This window comes from Ambystoma mexicanum, chromosome 1p (genome assembly GCF_040938575.1).
Source record: "Ambystoma mexicanum isolate Mex_15411 chromosome 1p, UKY_AmexF1_1, whole genome shotgun sequence".
Taxonomy (NCBI): Eukaryota; Metazoa; Chordata; class Amphibia; order Caudata; family Ambystomatidae; genus Ambystoma; species Ambystoma mexicanum.
The window spans coordinates 1,053,228,896-1,053,250,847 of NC_090921.1; the positions used below are offsets into that span (position 1 = coordinate 1,053,228,896).

At 45.8% G+C, this 21,952-nt stretch overlaps 1 protein-coding gene across 2 annotated transcripts in view; it reads right to left on the bottom strand.

The window, feature by feature from the left end:
* The window catches only part of LOC138447940 (C-signal-like), a 150,766-nt gene that overhangs the window by 95,798 nt on the left and 33,016 nt on the right, over positions 1–21,952 (bottom strand). The gene's annotated exons all lie outside the window — the stretch shown is intronic.

Genomic DNA, 21,952 nt, shown 5'->3' on the forward strand with positions numbered 1-21,952 from the left:
ATAAAGCATCAACACAGGGAACTGAGTTAGACGTTGCTGGAGACCGTTCCGAGTGATTTTGTTTCCCCCTTTTATTGCAGACTACCTCATTTTTGGTCAGAGGATTGTCTACTATCCAGAGCTGACGTTGGGTTGGATCCGACTAAAAAGTCTCCTCGAGTCTCGGTTATGGCTCCAGTAGAGAGCCACTTGGACACTCTACATTTAGTTTACTGTGCTGCCTTGTATACTATTTGCCACTGAGTCCCTTGGTTCAGAGGCGAGACACTTCCCCACAAGACCATTTCAGGGACTTGGCAGGAGTTTTGTGATATTCATTGATAATTTACCGAATTACATTATGAGCAATACATCTTGTCTCACTTTTTCAAATACATGGAAAAGACACACAATAATGCGTTAGGAAAACCTTCTAGCTGTTTATATGTTTCCTAACACATTATTTTGTTTGCTTTCCATGTTTTTGGAAGTGAAACAAAATGTATTGCTCACAAGCTAATTCGGTAAATTAGCAAATGCATAGCAGCGTCTGACATAGTGGGCATGCAACCATCAAACAGTTTTAGTGTTGCTGCCTAGCAGCCTCTTCAGAGGGCTTCCTGTCGAGCATACTGATGCATGCGTGCAGTGCAGCAGGTGGGAGTGCAGGGTGAAAGGACAGCAGACAGGCATTAGAGACTGCACTGAAGCTGCATGGATTGTGTGAGCATACAGGTGCTACAGCAAGGAGAGCAGGAGGATTGTCATCTGGACAGTCGTGCTGCAGTTTGCAGAGCTGCACAGTATGCATCTCCGGTATTATCGCCATGCCCCTTGGCGTTGGGAAAATGGTGACTGTGGTTGCGATGTAGCCAAGCTCCTAACTTTCCTGGAGAGCAAGTGACAGCTGCTGCACTGAGTTCAACAAATGAAGTGCAGGACCGCAGCCCTCTTGGTGCATGATTGAAGATTACTCTTTATTAACTGGATAGGGCCGCTTTGTCCCATTTATTTTTATCATACTCATTGTAGGACTTACCATAATGTGCCTCCTTGTTAATAATGCACTCTATGGCATATGCTAAAGTATATTGGGCCTCATTATAAGTTTGCCGGTCCGCTAGTAACGGCGCTGGTAAGCTACCGGCGCCGTTACTACCGGACCGGCAAACTACGAGTTCTGCTCGCGGGTGCTTTTTCGCCCGCCAGGTCTGACCATTCACGAATGGTGCTGGTGCATCCGACCTCCCCATTCCCATGGGGCTCAAATGGGAATGGGGAGTAATTATTACCAGCACCGTGCAATGGGGATGTACTGGGTCCGCCGGAGCTGGAATGGCCCGGCACATCCCCATTACAGGGTGCCGGTAAAAAAATGACTCCGGCGGCAGCCATGCCGGTAATTACTGGCACGTCTACAGCCGTAGTCGTAATGGGGCCCAATTGTGTTTAGCTTTAAAAGGGGTACACATTTTATACTGTGAAACTGGGCTATTTCCAAAGTGTTAACCATTCATTTTCGGAGGGACTGAGATGCAAACATATATGGGTGTGATTAAAATGCCCTGCCGTCTGCTGCCAACTGCCGAAGTTGTTACCCCCCAAGCTCCCACCTTCCCTCGATGGGATTCCTCAGTAAAAAAAAGTCAATTCCCAGCAATGCTACTATATTTAAAAGGGGCAGCGATGTGGGATCAAAAGGTGTTTCTGGAGGCTCATTACAAGAAGAGATGCTCCCAGCTCAGAGGCATTGTGTAGTAATGTGCTGGTGTCTGTGGAACTTTGAGTTGGTGGAATGTTGGTGTGAAGGGTCCTTTGAGTGTTGGCATTCTAGGGGCACCGTTAGAGAGTGAGTGAGCTTAGCTGTGTGGATGGGCCAGTGTTTCTTCCTGCATTACACTTGGGCTAAGTGTATAACTGGACAATAAATCTTTCCTATGAACTTTGGTGTCCTGCGCTGTACTTCAGAGAAGAACCCCACCTGGTTACTTCACTGGCAATAAAGATTTTCTGCCAGTAACAGGTGCTGCTGCGGGGAAGTAGCAGGAGGAAGACATTGCCACCGGAATAGTTTCCCATCCACTGGAACATCAGCAAATTGTGTGCCTTGTGTACGGTTGGAGCAGCGTTAATAGCGGTGGCCTAACTGCTGTAGGTGACTGTTGACCCTGTGGTTGGTTGGGGGCCAACGGTGGTGCTGGCAGGTGGCCTGTCCTGGTGCTTGCAGGAGTTCTGTCTTGCAAGCTCACTTCCAGACCGGACAGCACAGGAAACATCCTGAAAGGGGTGATCAGAGCCCTAGAAGAAGGACTCCAGGATTCTGCGGGCCGGGCGGTGCAGCAAAACTGCCTGAGGGACGAAGCCAGGCACGGTGCGGTGCATGCCAGAGTAAGGCAGAGTTGCAGAGTCCTGTGGACGGGTGGAGAGGTGGGTGCTGGCTCGGGCGAGGAGGATTGCAGACTCAGGCACCCCCTGGTAATGATGGTTCGCAGCAGCATGGGTTCCATGTTGCGGGTGGCGCTGCTTTGAAGATAAGAGCGTCCAGAGTTCGGTTTGAGGGTGCTGAGTGCATGTTGTGGGGCCGAGGAGCCACGACAGACCAAGATGTTCTTTCTTCTAGTGCCATATGACAAGTGGTGACATCACTGATAATGCGAGGTGTGGCGCAGCTGTGCTGACTGGAAAGCAGTGGCAGGCTGGAATGCAGCGTGCTTGCCACTGAAGTTCTTGTCATTGCTGCTGTGGAATTCGTTTGGGACCAGCAGAGCACAGTAGGGCCTAGTTGCGCAGAGGATCATGATGAGAATTGAGCTTTGGGAGCAGGGTGCTACCAGGAATTTGAACTTGAGTGTAGCTCGTTCGCCACGTAAGTTTCCGCTTTGTTTCCACTCGATTCCAGTGTCCCAGAGGAACGCGGTTTGGCCATAAAATGCGCCGTAGGCGTTCCCCAAGTTGGCGTAGATGTAAAGCACAGCGTATAGTCCACAGCAAAGGGAGAGTGTGCTGCACGGGGGACCGCAGAGCATGTTTTTTTAATGGAAGCTATTAACAAGAGCAGGGCATGTTTTTTAATGGAAGCTATTAACAAGATGAAGGAAGTAAAAAGAGAGCAGCCTGATATCGGCGGCTGCCCGGAAAATGAACCGAAGAGACCGTTGTGTCTCCGGTGGGTTCCTGGACACGGGGAGATGTCCCAGCTGTACGGTGGGTAAAGCTTTGTGTGAGGAGTTCCGTGAAAGGTGTAGTGGTTTTGTGAAAAACTTGAGAGAATTGGATCGTGATCTGTAGGGCCTTTATGTTCAGTTGAAGGTCCTTGCAGGCCGGTATATTTTTGTGTTGTCGTGTTAGTGTTGTGGCCTCTGGGTTAGTGTCTTTAGTGGGATTGGACATGGGTAGCTATTGGTTTGGGCTTGCATGTGCATGGTGAGTGTTCATGTTGTGGCCCCTGTCACGCCTTTAGTAATCCTTAGTATTACCTAGGTTTATTACGTTTTGTTTTATTGTGTGGGTTTTACAGTGTTGCCATGCCTTAATTTGTATTTCCTTCCTAGGGGGAGCATGGACTGTGGGTATGGGGTGTTTATCTTGTGGGACACTCCGTGATTGGTCTTCTTAATACAGACAATGGGCCTCATTACGACCCTGGAGGTCCTGTAATGAACGGTGCCGGTACAGAACCGGCACCGTTCATTATGGGATGCCTGATTACGAGGTCCCCTAGCGGGACCTGGAACAGAGATCTGGTAAAACCAGACGTCCTTTCCGGGAAAAGAGGGGCTGATCACCGTCACCCACAGACTTGCTGTGGAGACAGAACAGTACATGGAAGCCAGTATTGTCCCAGAGGCTGCTCCAAACAGTCCTGGATCAGCTGCATCACCATTTGTCAAAAGAGCATGTCGATGCAGAGATTAGCCGATAATAGTTTGTGCCTAACCTACAAGAAATGGTAACTGAGTTTGTAAACAATTGCACAACATGCTAGAAGTTCACAGCAGGGCACACATTAAAACTATTAAGTCAACGCTACCACGCAGGGAGAGGCCCTTCTGGCATTTGCATATTGACTATGTTAATATGCAGGATTGATGTAGCTCTTTTAGGTACATGATCGTTGTGACATGTCCTTTCTCACGTTGGCTGGAGGCTAGCCCATGTACTCATAATGATGCTAAATCTGCCACCAAATTTGTGGTCTGTGAAGTATTCCCAGGTTATGTGATGTGTTGAGGTCCGGCAATGGACAATACTTTGCCAAATAACTTTTTTAAGAAGGTAATGTCTTTAAACAGCATCAAGCACAAACGGTGTTGTGCGTACCATGCTCAAGCCAATGGCCTGCTTAAAAAGTGCCTTGCCATGCTGTCAGTGACACTTGGCAAGATTTGGCTGTATTGTCTTCCACTCGCTTTATTTTCACTACGCAATTCCCCTGGCGCAGATCATCATTTGACTTGCACGGAATTACCACAGGCAGGAGAATGCATGCATCTCTCACTTGCACATACAATTATGGACGCTAACAGCTCTGCCCAAAGTCTTGGGCATGAATTCAAAGTATATTTAAGTGAGCTCATGAAATCTCTCACCTATATCTCATGTCAGGTGCGGCCACGTCAAAGCAGGCCTGCTGACCCGCCACAGACACCTAATGAGCACAAGAAGCGAAATTCACAGCATAGCCTCCCCTCTATCTTGGTCAAAAAAGTCCTCATCAGAAATTTCACAAGATCTTGGAAGGAGCCACACTTCACCGGACCCATCACTGTCATGTACTGCACCCCTATAGTGGTGAAGGTAGCAGAGAAGCGGCCATGGATCCACCATTCCAACATCCGCCTGAACAAGACCAGTGCTCCCCTCGGAGGAGAAGAGAGGGGAGCCAACTGATGGGAAGTATTCAACTGTCTATGACTTTTTTCTTCTCTTCACCGTATAAGCTATGTTGTTGTAGTTTAGAGTTTTTCGTTTTTTTTTTTTAAACGTATTTTATTGATTTTAGTGGGAAAAAAAACGTGCAATACAACAAGAGATCAAACAGTGGTTCAAACAAAGGAGGGGACGGTGCAAGGGGGGAAAGGGGGGAGGGAACAAACAAATCAACAACAGTCTTCATGTTACAGCGAACTCACAGTGGATGGATGGGTCAGGGCCTGCGACCCGGAATTTCAGGATGCAGGGGGGGTCGCATATGAAGGCTGTCCCTCCAGTGCTGGCTTCAGGGGATAGTGTCAGTGTGATACTGCGAGATTTCAGGGGGGTTTGTAGTCGGCGCTGAAGCGTATGTCTCTGAGGAGGGCATTCCATGATTCCACGGTGCCGCATTCGGCTTCGCCGCTTAACGTGATTCCCTCTTGCCAGGCCCTGGTTTCTGCAACTGTCCATCTCTCGAGTTCTTTGAGCCATCGTTCATGCCTGGGACCCGACGGCGTCTTCCAGGCCATTGCAATTGTTCTCTTGGCCAGGATGCATGAGATGTCCATTAGTCTGACAGCATGCTTGGACTTGCTAGGTCTGGGGTAAATCCCCAGGAGGCACTCGCCGGGGGTCCATTTGTACCTCGTCATTCCGGCGTCCATGCAAGTCTGTTTGGCTTTGGACCATAGTGTCATCGCCTTAGTGCAAGTCCAGAACATGTGGATCATGTCCGCTTTATCATTCCCACACCATGGGCATGCAGGGGAGGATGTCTTATTGAAGGAGGCGACCCTGTGAGGGGTCATGTATGTCCTGTACAGGATGTTCAGTTGGATGTGACCGAATCTGGTATTCCTGGACACTTTTTTGGGAAATATTAGCGCTCTCTCCCATTCTTTATCCGTGTTCGAGGTCCCGAGATCCGCCTCCCATTTCGCTCTCAGTTCTTTGCCTTTAGGGTTATGTTTGTCGCATAGTCTGCTGTAGTGTCTGGAGACTGGTCTCCAGCCATCCGAGAGGTCGTGCATTTCCTGAAGTAGAGGGTCAGGGGGGGTTCCTCCGGCCAGCCTGTCCACTGTTTCTTAGCAGTCTGTTTAAGGCGGTGGTACCAGAGGAACTGGCCCGGGGGTATTCCTTCGGCGGCCTCAAGAGATTCAAAGTCCCTGAATTCCCCTTCCTCGTACATGTCACCCCATGTGTATATGCCGGCTTCTTCCCACCTCCTTGCCATAGAGAGGTCTGCATCCGTTCGGCAGGCATCTGCTAAAATGGGGTTATCCGGGGAATATGGGTGTTGTACTCTCCTGATGTAACAGGACCTGGCCATATCTTCCTTCCCAGGTCAATCAGTTGTGAGATGACCAGGGATTGCCGTGTAGGATGCCACAGGGTTTCCTTGGGGATCACATTGTTCGAGGATTGCCTCAGTAGTTCCGTCTCAGCCGAAGATTCGTCCGAGAGCCATTTCGTTATGTGGCTCAGCTGTGCGGCCAGGTAGTATAACTGGAGATCCGGCAGCTTTATTCCACCCTCTTTGTGTGGTAGGGAGAGAACAGATAGTGACAGTTTGTGCCTGTGGGGGCCCCAAAGGAAGTCCCTGATGATAGCCTCCAACTTCTTGAAGAAGGGCGGTCGAACGTAATGACAAATGTTCACAAAGAAATATAGGAATCGGGGGAGTACAATCATCTTGACTATCGCTGCCCTGCCCACCATGGCCAATGGGAGCTTGGACCAGAATTTTATGGAGCGTCGAAGACTCATGATGGCGGCCTCAGTGTTGTGTTCGTGCGTGAGTAGCGAGTTATGGCTTACATTGATCCCCAGGTAACGGAACTTGACCAGTTGCCAACCTATTCCTATCACTGGAAGTTCGCTTTCTGGAATGTTGCGTAGGCCCGCCAGGGGAAAGGCAGAGGATTTTCTTCTGCTGAATCGGATCCCCGAGTACTTCGCGTAATTATCTAGTACCTCCAGTGCTATCGGTGCGTTAAGCTCGGGAGTGCTTAGGTAAAGGAGGACGTCGTCTGCGTATAGAGATATTATGTGGTGTTTAGTGCCCACCTTGATACCAGCGTCGAAAAGCTGCTGCCTGAAATACAATGCAATCGGTTCCAGGCCCAGTATGTACAGCATGGGCGATAGCGGACACCCCTGTCTCGTTCCCCTTTGTATTTCCCAGGCTGCTGATACCATTCTTCCCGTTTTCACTCTCGCCATTGGGGAATTGTAGAGGACCTCGATCCACCTGATGAAGCCCCCTCCGAAGCCAAATCTTCTCAGGACCTCCCTGATCCATTCCCAGTATATGGAGTCGAAGGCCTTAATAGCGTCGAGCGACAACACCGCCAGATCCTCGTCCCTCTCGTATGTTTCAGCCATTACATGCTGTAGCCTCCTGAGGTTAGCAGTGGTGTTACGCCCAGGTACAAATCCGTTCTGGTCTTCATGGACAATGGATCCCACCACTCTGGCCAGCTTGCGAGCCAATATGGATGTGAGGATCTTGGCATCGTAGTTTAGCATGGCCAGAGGGCGGTAAGACTCACAATCGGTGGGCGATTTGTGCGGCTTGAGCATAGGGACGATTATGGTTTCTTTCATGGTGTTGGGGAGAATCCCATTCATGTATGCTTCCTGGTAGACCTCGTGGAGAACTGGGGTGAGGATGGACTCATAAGCCTTGTAAAACTCAGGTGGGAGGCCGTCGCTGCCAGGGGCCATGTTGTTAGAGAGGGACCTGATCGCCCCTTGTACGTCCTCAAGAGTGATCTCCATCTCCAGTTCCTCTCTCTGCTCGAGTGAGATGCGTGGAAGTTCTATCTCCTCGAGTGTGTCTATAATGTCTTCAGTAGGAATTTGCGTCTTGTGAGCATACAATTCGGTGTAAAATTTGGCAAAGGCTTCATTGATCCCCAGCTGGGTCGTGTGGGATGTCCCATCGGCATCCCGTATTTCCACTGGGAGATGTTTGGGGTGTTCCCGTTTGCAGAGCCAGGCCAGTAATCTCCCTGGTTTATCCGATTCTTTGTGGGATCGGGTGGTGTGTGTGGCGAAATCAAATTTCTCTAGTCTTTCCCCTGCTTGTCGACATTCCGCGCGGGCTTCCTTCAATTTGTTCTCGGCCTCTGTGGAGTTGTCGTGAGCAGACTCTAGCCGGGAGATCTCAGCTTCTCGTGCTTCAAGCGTTCTCTGCAATTGTCTGCGAGTACCACCGGCTCTCGATCGGTTTTTGGTTTTATGTTTATTTGATTTTTAGCAGAAAGGGGACAGCTTGCCCCTTTTAGGAGTAATAATGAAGGAGTATGCACCAAACAAGATGTATTTAATTCTGAATTGTTCGATGATGTCATTAGGGGCAGTCACTGCACTGCGTCTGGCAATATATGGTATTAAGAAATTAGAAAGATTGGGCGAGAGAGGGCAAATGACACATGTTATGTGGACTCTCTCATTCCACACGTTAGAGGGATGCCAAAGCTCTTAGTCCCTCAAGAAGTGTCAGAAGATGAAGGGGGTGTCTGATGCATGTCATTGTGTAAGACAAGGGGCTTGTTTCAGGGAAACTCAGTTACTGCCCAATGGATAGATGAGGGGGAGGAGGTATATGCCGACAATTATATGAAACTCACGAGAATGGTGAAAAAAGAGGCCACAAAACACATATTAGAATATGTGACAGAAGGGGGGAGCAACTATTCACAACCCACAGCAGATTAAATTGTCATAATGAGACAGGGCACAACATTCCATGGTGCCATATAAAACCACTGATGCACATTGAGGGGTCTGTCTTCATGGTGTGGCATGGGAGGGGGGAATGTTGCAATGTAGGGCAGAAAAATTGGTAGGGTTCGAAGGAGATGTCATGAGAAAAATGAATACCGGCTGTCTCACAGTTTGGAACAAACCTCTTCATGCTCTAACGTGAATTGATGAGAAAAAAAACAAAACAACTTGCACATATAGGAACTCACACACTTTAAAAAAATGTTTCCGATCCACTGGCTTGATATATTTGGGTACCAATACTGGATGCACCAAAATGATGAGTATCCCGATGCTGAAGAGCAGCACGGAAGCTATTATGGGTAGATGGTGCGATGTGGAACCCAGGCATATGCCCAGCTCCCTCCAGGTTGGCGGGGCACGTGCGCTCTCGTCACCCTACACAGCCCTGCCCTGGTTGTGCCCGGCTCAGAACCCATTCTGTTCAACAACCACCCTGCGCTACTGAATAAAGATTCACACACTAATGACACATTGAGCAGGGGGGTGCATACACAACCAGCCCAATCCTTGAACTTGAAGAGAATATGCAGGGACAGTAATTATTGGTCCCAAAAATCATCAGGCATATAATGAAGCATCAACCTATTTGTGTCCCTATTGCTTCAGGTGTCCAAACAGTAGGTAATGCAAAATGGCTGCAAATCATAAGGTACAAAGTACTACAATTGACTAATTCAACAGAGAAAGGACTAAACGTTGTGAGGGAAGAACTGAGGGCAGTTAGATTAGTTCCCCCTACAGAATAGGTACATTTTGGACTTGTTAACAGCAATGAAGGGTGGCAGCTGTAAGAAGATCTGAAGCAGCTGCTGCCCCTTCGAGCCTGCAAATGACGCAGCAAATGGAACTTTGAGAGAGTCTATTGAGGAGCTTCACACACTTCATCAGACTATGCCAAGGGAAACAAGCACAACAACAACTGACAGCTGGCTCAATAGTTTATTTGCCTGGGTTCCTATGTGGTTGGTAAATGTTTTTAAGATAACTGTCCCATTAATCATTTTTGTGCATGTCAATTAGGATTACAAATTTGGAAGAGAAGCAGGGGGGATCTTTGATGCTCCTGAATGCTGTCAGAGCTGAGAAAATGTCACCCCTAGTACGACACACACACACACACACACACTAAACAGAAATGCCTGAATATTGTCCACTGGGAATGCTCACAATGCCACCCTTGGATATGATGAACTATGAGGCCTTTTGGGTAGATTGTTCAGCTGTTGGGAAGAGTGTATGATTATGGGTTACTCGCCACATGTTTGCATGCAGTAACAAGGTTATGGATACCAAAGGAAAAGAGCAAAGAGCTGCTGGCCCAAAATGTGTTGATCGATAGATCTATCAAAGGGGGGGAATGTTGTAAAGGTCCAGATTCAAAGCTGCCAAAGTTGGGGGGGGCGCCCATACCAGTTGCGCAAATAACATGGTGATGTTGAGGTGACATCAGGGGTGGGAATGTCATTGAATGCTGCACTGCTTATATAAAAGGACATAGAAGCAGGCGCAGTGCAAGAATTCCCATGGTGGACCACAATAAGGGATGGGTGCGTTGGGCACAGTATGGGATAGTCGTATAGAGCATGCACCGAGTTTGGTGGGGGTAAAATGTTGTAGGGGCTTTTAAGCAATATGTGAACAGTAGTGAAGCCATTTTTGTTTATAGGCCCACGTTAAGAAAGTATTTCTCACAGACAGCTCATAAGAAGGGAACTGCAAGCCCTATGTGACAAGCAGTATGTATTATCTTAGCATTCAGCAGAAACAGAGTGCTGAAATGTTCCACAGATTAATTTTCCCAGGAGAACACACAGTCAGAACATAGTCACTCTAAGAGATACTTTTGAGGCCAATGAGCTAGGCACTTGGGTGCACAAGGAGAATTGGCAGAGAAGTAGAAATTAAATTCAGTTAATTAAACTCCAGCCGTGGTTTGGGATCGTTCAGACTACACTTGACAGCAAGACATGAGAAGGGAGATTGGGGGCCAGAGCGGTGGGGTTAAGGGGCACGGGACGGGGAGCCAATCAGCGGGGAGAGGTTTGGTGGCCATAGGGTGCAACATTGTATAGTGTACTTGCTGGTGTCCACGGGGCACATTATTGGTCAGACTCAGTGTGAATATCTCGCCCCTTGCCACCTCAAGCCCTTTTTGTATATTGGACATTGCCAACCAATGGCAAGCAAGTGTTTTTGACTGATCCGCACAATCACATAATTGAGGGGCTGTGACGACACAAGGGGTGTCAATGTAATTGTGGCCAAAATATGTATTACCCGATAAGGATCACTGAACATAGATTTGCATATAATGGACTGACATAGACCCATCAATCAGCTTTTTTGACCTGCCTTAAAAATGTAACTAAAATGTTGTATGGTAATTTGGCAAATTATGTATAAAATGGCCACCGACAGTGGGTGGTGTTGACAGCTCATTTTGTTAAGTTCAGTTCCACGGGGCTGTCAGAACCGTGCTTCCCAGCTGCTTGGTCAGATAAATTTGCGTTACTTCTTGCTTGGTGTACGCTCTGTTTTTTGGATTACTTTTATTCCCTGGAGTTAGTTTTACCAGAGGTTCCCTTTAATGTCAAATTACTTAGACCGTTGGGCCCCACTGCTCTAGATTTATTATCCTTTCCTCTATATCACAGACATTAAAATTACCCTGCCATTTACTTAGAGTAACCGGATTTACAGGCACCAATTCCTCAGAGTCATATACTTAAAAAAAAAGTGTTGGGTCCATTGAGGTTCCCCTATAGGATTAGTTTGCACCTGGATTTGCACTTTAATATTTTGATTGATAAAGGTCCAAAAATCCTCTTTCTTTTTTGTTCTAATAATTTCTAACATTCTGTGGTTGCCCCTTAGCTCTACTTTCAGGTTTTGGGCCTGTAGCCAATTCTTATACATCTCTGTTTTACTTTCCGATGGGCATCAGACTATCTGTGGGCACCAAGTAATCTGTTCCTTGCACCGCTAGTTTATGTGAACGCCAGATTCAAATTGTAATAATGGCGATTTGCCATCAAGGTTACATTAAACATAAGGCAGGCATGATCACTTAGATCTCAATGTGTAATGTGCAAGTACACATACCAAAAACATCCACCGTAGAGTATATATAATCTATGGTTGGCTCCACATTCCCACATCACCAAGTTGGCCTGCTAGTTAGATCCCCGCTCTCAATATTTCTTTTTAATCAAAATCAAATTGTATTCATTCATACAGTCCACAAAGAGTCTACCCCTGGACTCCTTCCTTACCTCATTATCTTGGTAGATATTAGGTATCAATTTCAGGGTTAAGATTCCCAAAGCCTTCTCGCATCTGTACCTGTGGACAATACCATTTTAAGTCACTGCCAAAATGATCTTTAGGGGGCAGCCCTTGCCAGACCATTCTGATAAAATGTCAGTTAAAGATTCAATCATTACGGTTTCTTCTGCTCTGTACAGATTCCAATACATTTTTACTAGCAAAAGGTCTGGTATCGGGAGGCGTTCTCCCAGGTTAGGCCTACCACCATCAATGAGTCAGAAGCAATGTCCCAATATTTTATAGCTGCACCCAAGTACTTATTTGCCATTGTTATGAGAGCCCCACAAGGGTGTCGCCTAGAACCCTTCAATGCCTTCTTTAGTAAAATGAATACCTGTCTCAAGCAGGAACTTCTAAGAGCCAAATGTCTTACAATAGAATTAGATCAAATTCAGGAAAGAACACATTTCATTCCAAGAAGCTTGGATTGACCCTATCTTCAAAGAAAGCAAATGAATAGAGGCATTACTATGAAGAAGCCGCAGGCCTGGGTTTATTTAAATCGCAATGTAGTAGCATAGGTACCCAGGACCAATCTTGTTCTTCAATGAAATGTAGACTTTTAAATGTATTTCTCACCACCCTTCTAGTACCTCCAACCGTTAATGAGTATTTCAGAGACTGATGGAAATCTATCAGACTATTGTTTGAGGAAAATTGTTCTACTGGGATTCTTGAAACAGCTTCTTGCCCAAAAGTAAGATCTTCTTTGTGCTTAGTAGGGAACTGGTTATACTTAATTGGGGAAAAATTGAAGAACATCAAATCCGAATGATGAAAAAGGATGCACTTCCAATAACATATTAAAAACAGTTCTAAAATTCAAATGAATTACCATATCATGCAAATGATTAAAATCCCCAAAATCCCCTGTTTGATGTCACTAGAGGTTATGAGCTCTAAAGAGGGGATAGCTGAAAACAAAGAAAAGATGGACAAGTTATTTAAGCAAGAATCAGTATGATCTTTAAAAAGTCTCTCAATGCTGATCATCAAACTAGTCGAGCCATTCCGCCCCATTGGGTTAGTAGCAATTAACTGTGTATAGTGATAAAGTCGAATTACAAAATGTCGAAAGTCAAAATGTTGAAAACAAATGTCTGAATTTTTCTTTTTTAATATCCTTTTTTTTATTTTCTGTTCGAAATGGGGGGTTCTCCCCAACCCCCTTTTTATTTTATTGTTTTTAAACCCTTTTTTTAAATGCACGAAAGCAAAAAAAACATGTAAAATAAAAAATGACATATTCGTAATTTTTTTTCGACTTTATTTTTACATTATGTCTTTCGTCATAATGTTTTCGACTTTTTCACTGTCTACCGCAATTAACAATAGGGGCAGAGTCTTTGATCCTCCTGAATCCAGGGTAATGTGCTTAAAGAGCCCCCCCCCCCGCCGAAGTAGAAATACAGTTGGAATTTAGAATGGATGCAGGAATCTTCATGGTGAAGGAGGCCTGTTGTGGAGCGATAGCCTTCTCTCCTCATCGAGACAGGAACGGTTAGGTTGGACCTTTCATTGTGCCATGGCAAGGTTTTATTTTCTTTTTAAAAGAAAAAGCAAAATTTCCACCTGTCTGAGTATACATACTTGAGGTTAGAACATTTTTTTTTCTGTTTTCTCAAACCTTGCTGTATACTACTCATTGATACCTTTGCCCCAGCTTCCTTCGGCCCTTAAATTACAAATGGGGGGTTGCCCTGATTGTCCAACAGCTTTAAGGTCACATAGAAATTTCTTCGAGCTTCTGTTCTGATTTTTCGCCTGCTGCTTCACGTTTTTTCGATTTTTTTTTCTCCCTTTGCTTAAAGTGATCAAAATGTTTTCTATGTTTAGATACCTTCACAGATGATATTCTGCACACTGATCCTCTGCCAATGCCCCCCGCCCTACCTGCAGGGATACAATTATGGTCTGCTTCAAAGGGAGCTTGATCCACATCTCCAAATATCAGGGACCCTTTTGGGGATGAAATTGGTGCCAACATTGGCAAAACATATACTGGTTTAGGATCAACCCTCAGTAATGCGTTTAACTCAGAGTTACTGGAGGATATGTTGTTAATCTTTTCAGCCATTTTCTCCATGTTATTACACAGGCCGGATAAGGAGATAGTTTAGCTTTTCAATTCCACCCTTAGGTTTTCATAAAGTCTTACGAGAGATTCCAATACCAGGTTAAGTGCAGCTAATGATGTCACACCTAAAGTGTTTACACTAAGTTCTCCAAAGGGGAGCTTATTTTGTTCACTCAGTGACAGGGAATTAGGTGGTGCTTTTAATAAATCACTCGCCAGCAAGGAGTTTACACCTGTGTACAGCACCGTAACTGGTAAAGGTGGTCTGTTTGGCTAAACCTTCAAATATCAACCAAAATGTATCGTAATAGTCCATTCCATCTCAGTACAGCGGGCACGTGATCTAATTGACTGTCAACTGGAAACGCTGTGGTTGTCGGTTGTCAATAAAGCATCAACACAGGGAACTGAGTTAGACGTCGCTGGAGACCGTTCCGAGTGATTTTGTTTCCCCCTTTTATTGCAGACTACCTCGTTTTTGGTCAGAGGATTGTCTACTATCCAGAGCTGACGTTGGGCTGGATCCGACTAAAAGTCTCCCCGAGTCTCGGTTATGGCTCCAGTAGAGAGCCACTTGGACACGCTACATTTAGTTTACTGTGCTGCCTTGTATAATATTTGCCACCGAGTCCCTTGGTTCAGAGGCGAGACACTTCCCCACAAGACCATTTGAGGGTCTTGGCAGGAGTTTTGTGATATTCATTTACAAATTACATTTTGAGCAATACATCTTGTTTCACTTTTTCAAATACATGGAAAAGACACAAAATAATGCGTGAGGAAAACCTTGCAGCTGTGTATATGTTTTCCTAACACATTATTCTGTTTCTTTTCCATGGAAGTGAAACAAAATGTATTGCTCACAAGCTAATTCGGTAACTTAGCAAATGCATAGCAGCGTCTGACATACGTGGGCATGCAACCATCAAACAGTTTCAGTGTTGCTGCCTAGCAGCCTCTTCAGAGGGCTTCCTGGCCAGCATACTGATGCATGCGTGCAGTGCAGCAGGTGGGAGTGCAGGGTGAACGGACAGCAGACAGGCATTAGAGACTGCACTGAAGCTGCATGGATTGTGTGAGCATACAGGTGCTACAGCAAGGAGAGCAGGAGGATTGTCATCTGGACAGCCGTGCTGCAGCTGCAGAGCTGCACAGTATGCATCTCCGGTATTATCGCCATGCCCCTTGGCGTTGGGAAAATGGTGACTGTGGCTGCGATGTAGCCAAGCTCCTAACTTTCCTGGAGAGCAAGTGACAGCTGCTGCACTGAGTTCAACAAATGAAGTGCAGGACCGCAGCCCTCTTGGTGCCCGATTGAAGATTACTCTTTATTAACTGGATAGGGCCGCTTTGTCCCATTTATTTTTATCATACTCATTGGAGGACTTACCATAATGTGCCTCCTTGTTAATAATGCACTCTATAGGATATACTAAAGTATATTGGGCGTCATTATAAGTTTGCCGGTCCGCTAGTAACGGCGCTGTTAAGCTACCGGTGCCGTTACGACCGGACTGGCAAACTACGAGTTCTACTCGCGGGTGCTTTTTCGCCCGCCAGGTCTGACCATTCATGAATGGTGCCGGTGCATCCGACCTCCCCATTCCCATGGGGCTCAAATGGGAATGGGGAGTAATTATTACCAGCACCGTGCAATGGGGATGTACCGGGTCCGCCAGAGCTGGAATGGCCCGGTACATCCCCATTGCAGGGTGCCAGTAAAAAAATGACTCCGGCGGCAGCCATGCCGGTAATTACTGGCACGTCTACAGCCGTAGTCGTAATGGGGCCCAATTGTGTTTAGCTTTAAAAGGGGTACACATTTTATACTGTGAAACTGGGCTATTTCCAAAGTGTTAACGATTCATTTTCGGAGGGACTGAGATGCAAATATTTATGGGGGTGATTAAAATACCCTGCCGTCTGCCGCCAACTGCCGTAGTTGTTACCCCCCCAAACTCCCACCTTCCCTCGATGGGATTCCCCAGTAAAAAAAAGTAAATTCCCAGCAATACTACTATATTTAAAAGGGGCAGCGATGTGGGATCAAAAGGTGTTTCTGGAGGCTCATTACAAGAAGAGCTGCTCCCAGCTCAGAGGCATTACGTAGTAATGTGCTGGTGTCGTGCTGGTGTCTGTGGAACCTTGAGTTGGTGGAATGTTGGTGTGAAGGGTTGTCCTTTGAGTGTTGGCATTCTAGGGGCACAGTAAGCGAGTGAGTGAGCTGAGCTGTGTGGATGGGCCAGTGTTTCTTCCTGCATTACACTTGGGCTAAGTGTACAACTGGACAATAAATCTTACTTATGCATGTTTTTATAATGGAAGCTATTAACAAGATGAAGGAAGTAAAAAGAGAGCAGCCTGGTATCGGCGAAATGCCCGGAAAATGAACCGAAGAGACTGTTGTGTCTCCGGTGGGTTCTTGGACACGGGGAGATGTCCCATCTGTACGGTAGGTAAAGCTTTGTGTGAGGCGTTCCGTGAAAAGTGTAGTGGTTTTGTGAAAAACTTGAGAGAATTGGATCGTGATCTGTAGGGCCATTATGTTCAGTTGAAGGCCCTTGCAGTATCTCAAGACTGTTTGGAATTTAAGGTGTCTGTGGGAGGCCGGTATATTTTTGTGTTGTCGTGTTAGTGTTGTGGCCTCTGGGTTAGTGTCTTTAGTGGGGTTGGACATGGGTAGCTTTTGGTTTGGGCCTGCATGTGCATGGTGAGTGTTCATGTTGTGGCCCATGTCACGCCTTTAGTAATCCTTAGTATTACCTAGGTTTATTACGTTTTGTTTTATTGTGTGGGTTTTTCAATGTTGCCATGCCTTAATTTGTATTTCCTTCCTAGGGTGGAGCATGGACTGTGCGTATGGGGTGTTTATCTTGTGGGACACTCCGTGAATGGTCTTCTTAATACAGACAATAGGCCTCATTACGACCCTGGCGGTCCTGTAACGAACGGTGCCGGTACAGAACCGGCACCGTTCATTATGGGATGCCTGATTACGAGGTCCCCTAGCGGGACCTGGAACAGACATCTGGTAAAATCAGTCGTCCCTTCCGGGTCCCGCGAGGGGACCAAGGAGCTAATAACGGGCCCGTTATTAACAGGCCTATTATTAGCTCCCTCCCCATTCCCTTTGAGCCCTATGAGGGCTCAAACGGGAATGGGGATGGGTTTTTCCAATGAGGACTTACCGGGTCCTCCATGGTTGGAATAGCCCGGTAAGTCCTCATTGGAGGAACCCGGTACTGGAACCCGGTATGGAGGCAGCCATGCCCCTATTAAGGGCATGGCTACCTCCATACTCGTAATGAGGCCCAATGTCTTTTAATGCTGGTGTCTGTGGAACCTTGAGTTGGTGGAATATTGGTGTGAAGCATTGTCCTTTGGGTGTTGGCATTCTAGGGGGACAGTTAGAGTGAGTGAGCTGAGCTGTGTGGATGGGCCAGTGTTCCTTCCTGCATTACACTTGGGCTAAGTGTAAAACTGGACAATAAATCTTACTTATGAACTTACCTGGTGTCCTGCACTGTACTTGAGAGAAGAACCTGGTTACTGGTCACTTCACTTAGCTCTGCAGATTCATTTATTAGATACTATGCATGTTAATCAATATACTATACTTGAACCGTTATTAAGGTATTTTGGGTGCATCCTATGAATGTGCTATGGAGGTGTGAAATTATAAGGTGGAATGATGTAGTACACTGCTGAGAATATTGTGTGTATGCATGCAGTGCTGTGGGATGCCTGTGTGTGTATGCATGTGTGGTGCTTGGAGCAGTGAGTGAGTGATAGGATATTTATTACGTGCTTAATACCCAGCGGTTTCTAAGCACGGACCCGGGGATCCACCCTTTGTTGCTCCGTGTCGTCTTGCTTCCAAGGCGAGCACATTGCCCCTGAGCGATCCTCCCGAGTGAATGTTTGCAGTCCAGTGCAGTATGGTGTGTGTTCTTAAAGTGCTGGGGCAGTGTGTGTGTGTACTTCTCCTCTTGGAAATACACTTAAAATGTGAAAGGAAATTGGTTAGCTTGTCAATGCACTCTGCTGCTTCATCATATGTCCTACACATTTTTCATACATGTTACTATTTTGTTTATTGTGAATTACTTTACAAAACCTTACACAAAATAGATCATGGTAGACAACGTCAATTCATGAATAGAATATAGCTTATAAAATAAAAAAAATGACAATTCATATTCACAGTCAATACAGGGTATGCAGTAACAACCCTGGAGTTATGCTTAAATTTGGTTGGATTATATTTTTGCCACAGTTCGACGAATCCCCACGAAGCTTTGCAAAAAAAGTATTTAGTCAACTCTAAATCATTTTGCGAAGTGTTGTGCGGTTTGTCAAAGGGCCGGGGGCAAAGTCACAGTCGGTGTCCCAAAACATTTGAAATCCAAACAGACATGAATGGAATAAAAGGTGTCCTTGAGGCTACATCCCAAACCGCTGGACGGGTTTGCAACATACTTGCGCGAGGAGCAGTGGCTTGGTCCCGAAAGCATGTTTTTACAAATTTGGTGTTAATACATCCCGCCGTTTTTTTTAAAAATTCCCAAAATGTAGGTCCCAAAAAATTAGGGCTATCTCTGTCCGGTTTGCTGACTCACTTTTTGGTTCGGTGCCCGTGGATGCCTCCAGACCAATCAGGGAGCCACATAATGTTCGCAGACATTGTATGTGGCCGCTCATTGGTAAATTAAAAATGTGAATAGTGTCAAGACTTTTGAAACGAGCGCCATGTTGGATTCGCGAACTATGTGCTTAGTCCGCAACATAGTGGTAACAACATATTAAAGAACACAACATTGCACTTGCCAAACAAATGAAACAATTTCTGGGGAGGTGAGGGGTGATGAGGATGGGATGGGATATGTCCACAAAAAGTCAAAAATTAGATGTTTCTTCTTCCCCGATGTCTCTGTGGAGGTGTGAGGGGTGATGAGAATGGGATGGGATATGTCCACAAAATGGCAAAAATCAGATGTTTTTGCTTCTGCGATATCCGCGAACATCTCGGATTTTCGGGGTCATTGCTGCAATGTTAATTATATTAACTTGACAAATGTTCGAGGCCATCCATGTATAGGTGTGCATTACAGGGTTGGGGAAGAGCAGTTATTAGATGGCGTATAACTTTTGCACTGTTCAACTTTCAGAATTTTGCAACAAAAATATAGACCCAACATTGAATGATGTTGCAAAGTTTGGGGCCATTTGGTCAAGAGGGTGCAAAATTAGACGGAGCGGTCTCAACATTTTTTGATGGCTTATAACTTGGTGCCGTTTGATGAATCTGCATAAATGTTTTAAAAATGATTATAGACCCAACTCTGAATGTTTGTGCAAAATTTGGAGGGGTTTTGCCAAGATGGGGCTAATTTGTAAGAGGGATCCAACATTTTCTAAATAAGGCATATGCATGAATAGGTAAAACAAAAGTTCTGCTTGTGGCTACAGCCCAAGTGCTGAACAGATTTGCAGCAAACTTGTGGGAGGAACATTGGCAAGGACCCGAAAACACACTTCTGCAAATCTGTCCTGTGTTTTATTTTTTTTCTCCAAAATGTCAAAATGTATGTATAAAAATAGTGATATAACTTTGGTACCTGGGCAGTAGGCCTGGTCCTCCACAAGGATAAATGTCTACAATGATTTGCTTATTGGGGCCTGCAACACGGCTGAAGTCCATGCCCCACCGATTGTGGACACTGGCCATGACTGCAAGCCATGACCGCTGGCCATTGGTCACATTATGGGAAGTATAGTGGGCATGGACCAGGATGCAGGCTAGGTGCAGTGGATAACGGGGGTGGTTTGGTGGGGATGGGGTCATGGTTGAGCCTCATGCCCTAGGCAATTCAACCATGACTTGCACCCGCAGCATGCGCTGCTGAAAAAGACACACATCAGTATGCGCTGTAAAAAATATGTTTGTTAAATAAGGTTTATAGTCCTTTCATATATGTTAAAATAGGAATTATTAATAATTTATATACAGTGCTGTAACATCATAAAACATTTTCACTTATAGAAACCATTGAAATTCAGAGATAAACCTTTGTTAAAGGAACGTTATGGTTAAGTTGCACTAATGAAAGCCTATGAAATTCATTGAAAAAAACATTGTTAAAGGCATATTATGGTTGCAAGGTAACATTGAAAAGCCAAAAGAAATACATAAGTTATGGTAAACTATGCAACCATAACTTGAGCCACTGCCATGCACTGCTAAGACTAACACCCAGGACATCAAAGATGACATCACAAATGGCATCATTGATGACATCACTGACATCCTATATGACATTAATACTTGTATCCTAATTGAAAGTCCCTATAAAGGTCCTGTTTAGTGTGTTACTGCAACATATGAACGGTAATCGGTATGCGTCTAATCCACTATTCCATTTTTCACAAAATGTACATATTGAAACAGAAACTTTCGACAGAGGTTTTGTTGTTAATACATCAATCTAATAATGCATAAAGAGAGACAATGACTACAGCATGAACCACATAAGTAGAGTATTCTTAATCTGGTATGTTTGACTAGTACAATAATAAATCCAAGCCTATCAGAATGTTGACCAACGTTAAAGTTGGAGTCAACAACTAACAATACAAGAATTACTACCACATGTGTTAGTACAGAGAGTATATGTAAAACATCAATGCATACAAATCTCAGGCACATACGGGGGAACTCTAGTAAGGTAGAGAGTTACGTGGGAAGCCACAGTTTTAATTTTTGTGGTTAAAAGTAGCTTCATTCTCATGGCAGATGTGATGTGCAAGAGTGCTTGTGTAATATGTGTGTGCAAGGTGTGTGGAGTGAAGCCATGCCTTCCACTAAGATGCAAAGGTGCAGAGTGCGAGGGCAGACAATAGGTTAACTGTACAAACAACAGTGAGTAATTGCTGAGTTCCGTTTAAGTACAAGGAGCATTACTTCGTCTCACAGGAGATTTAAGTGCTTGATGCGTGTATACTATTCGCCCTACGACAGGTTCCTAGAGAGTGAGATTGACATCCATAGTTCCATCTAGTGCGCGAACAAGAACCCTGTTTCATGACTGCATGTGGCAGCTTGGCCTACCATTCTGTGGTTTAGGGATACCTGTCATGCCCACCCTGAGAGGTGGGTCCTTTGGCATGATCAGCTTGATATTCTCAATGTGCATTTAAGTGCAGTGCATTGTCACCTTCCAAGCCCATATGGGTGCAATACTTGGCCCACTGTTAATGTTCATTTAGGTGCAAGTTGCTGGAGTGAACACCTGAGTCATCCATGAGTGTTTGGCATTCCCCACAGAAGGGTGGATGGCAGAAAACCAGGCTGTTTGAGGAGAGGAGGCTAGTGGCTGAGATGGGCAGGTGGGGGTGGGGCGCCTGCTGGGGAGGTGAGGGGGTCGGGTTGATGGGAGGCAGCAGGGAGGTGGACTGCTGGCTGAAGTGGTTGTGCAACAGGTGGGGGGTGGGTACGGGGGATTATGAGGCCTGGGGGAATACCAGGTTTTGAGGGCTTTCCTGAAAGCCAAGTGATCCTCTATAAGGTGAAGCATGAGAGGAAGGGCGTTCCTGAATGTCAGTGCGAGAACTGAGAAGCAGGCGCTTCCTAGTCTGAAGAACTTGAAAGGAGGGCCTGCCAGGAGGTGTGCAAAGCCCGATCTGAGGTTTCTGGTAGGCTGGTCAAAGGAGAGCTCGCTTTCGGAGAAATTCCGATCCTTTCTTGTGGATTGCGTGGTGGGTAATGCATATAGCCGTGAATGAGACAGATCCAAAGCCAGTGGAGTGTCCTGAGTGCTGGAGAGATGTGTTCCCTGGGGGACAGTGCAAGGTGGAGCATTG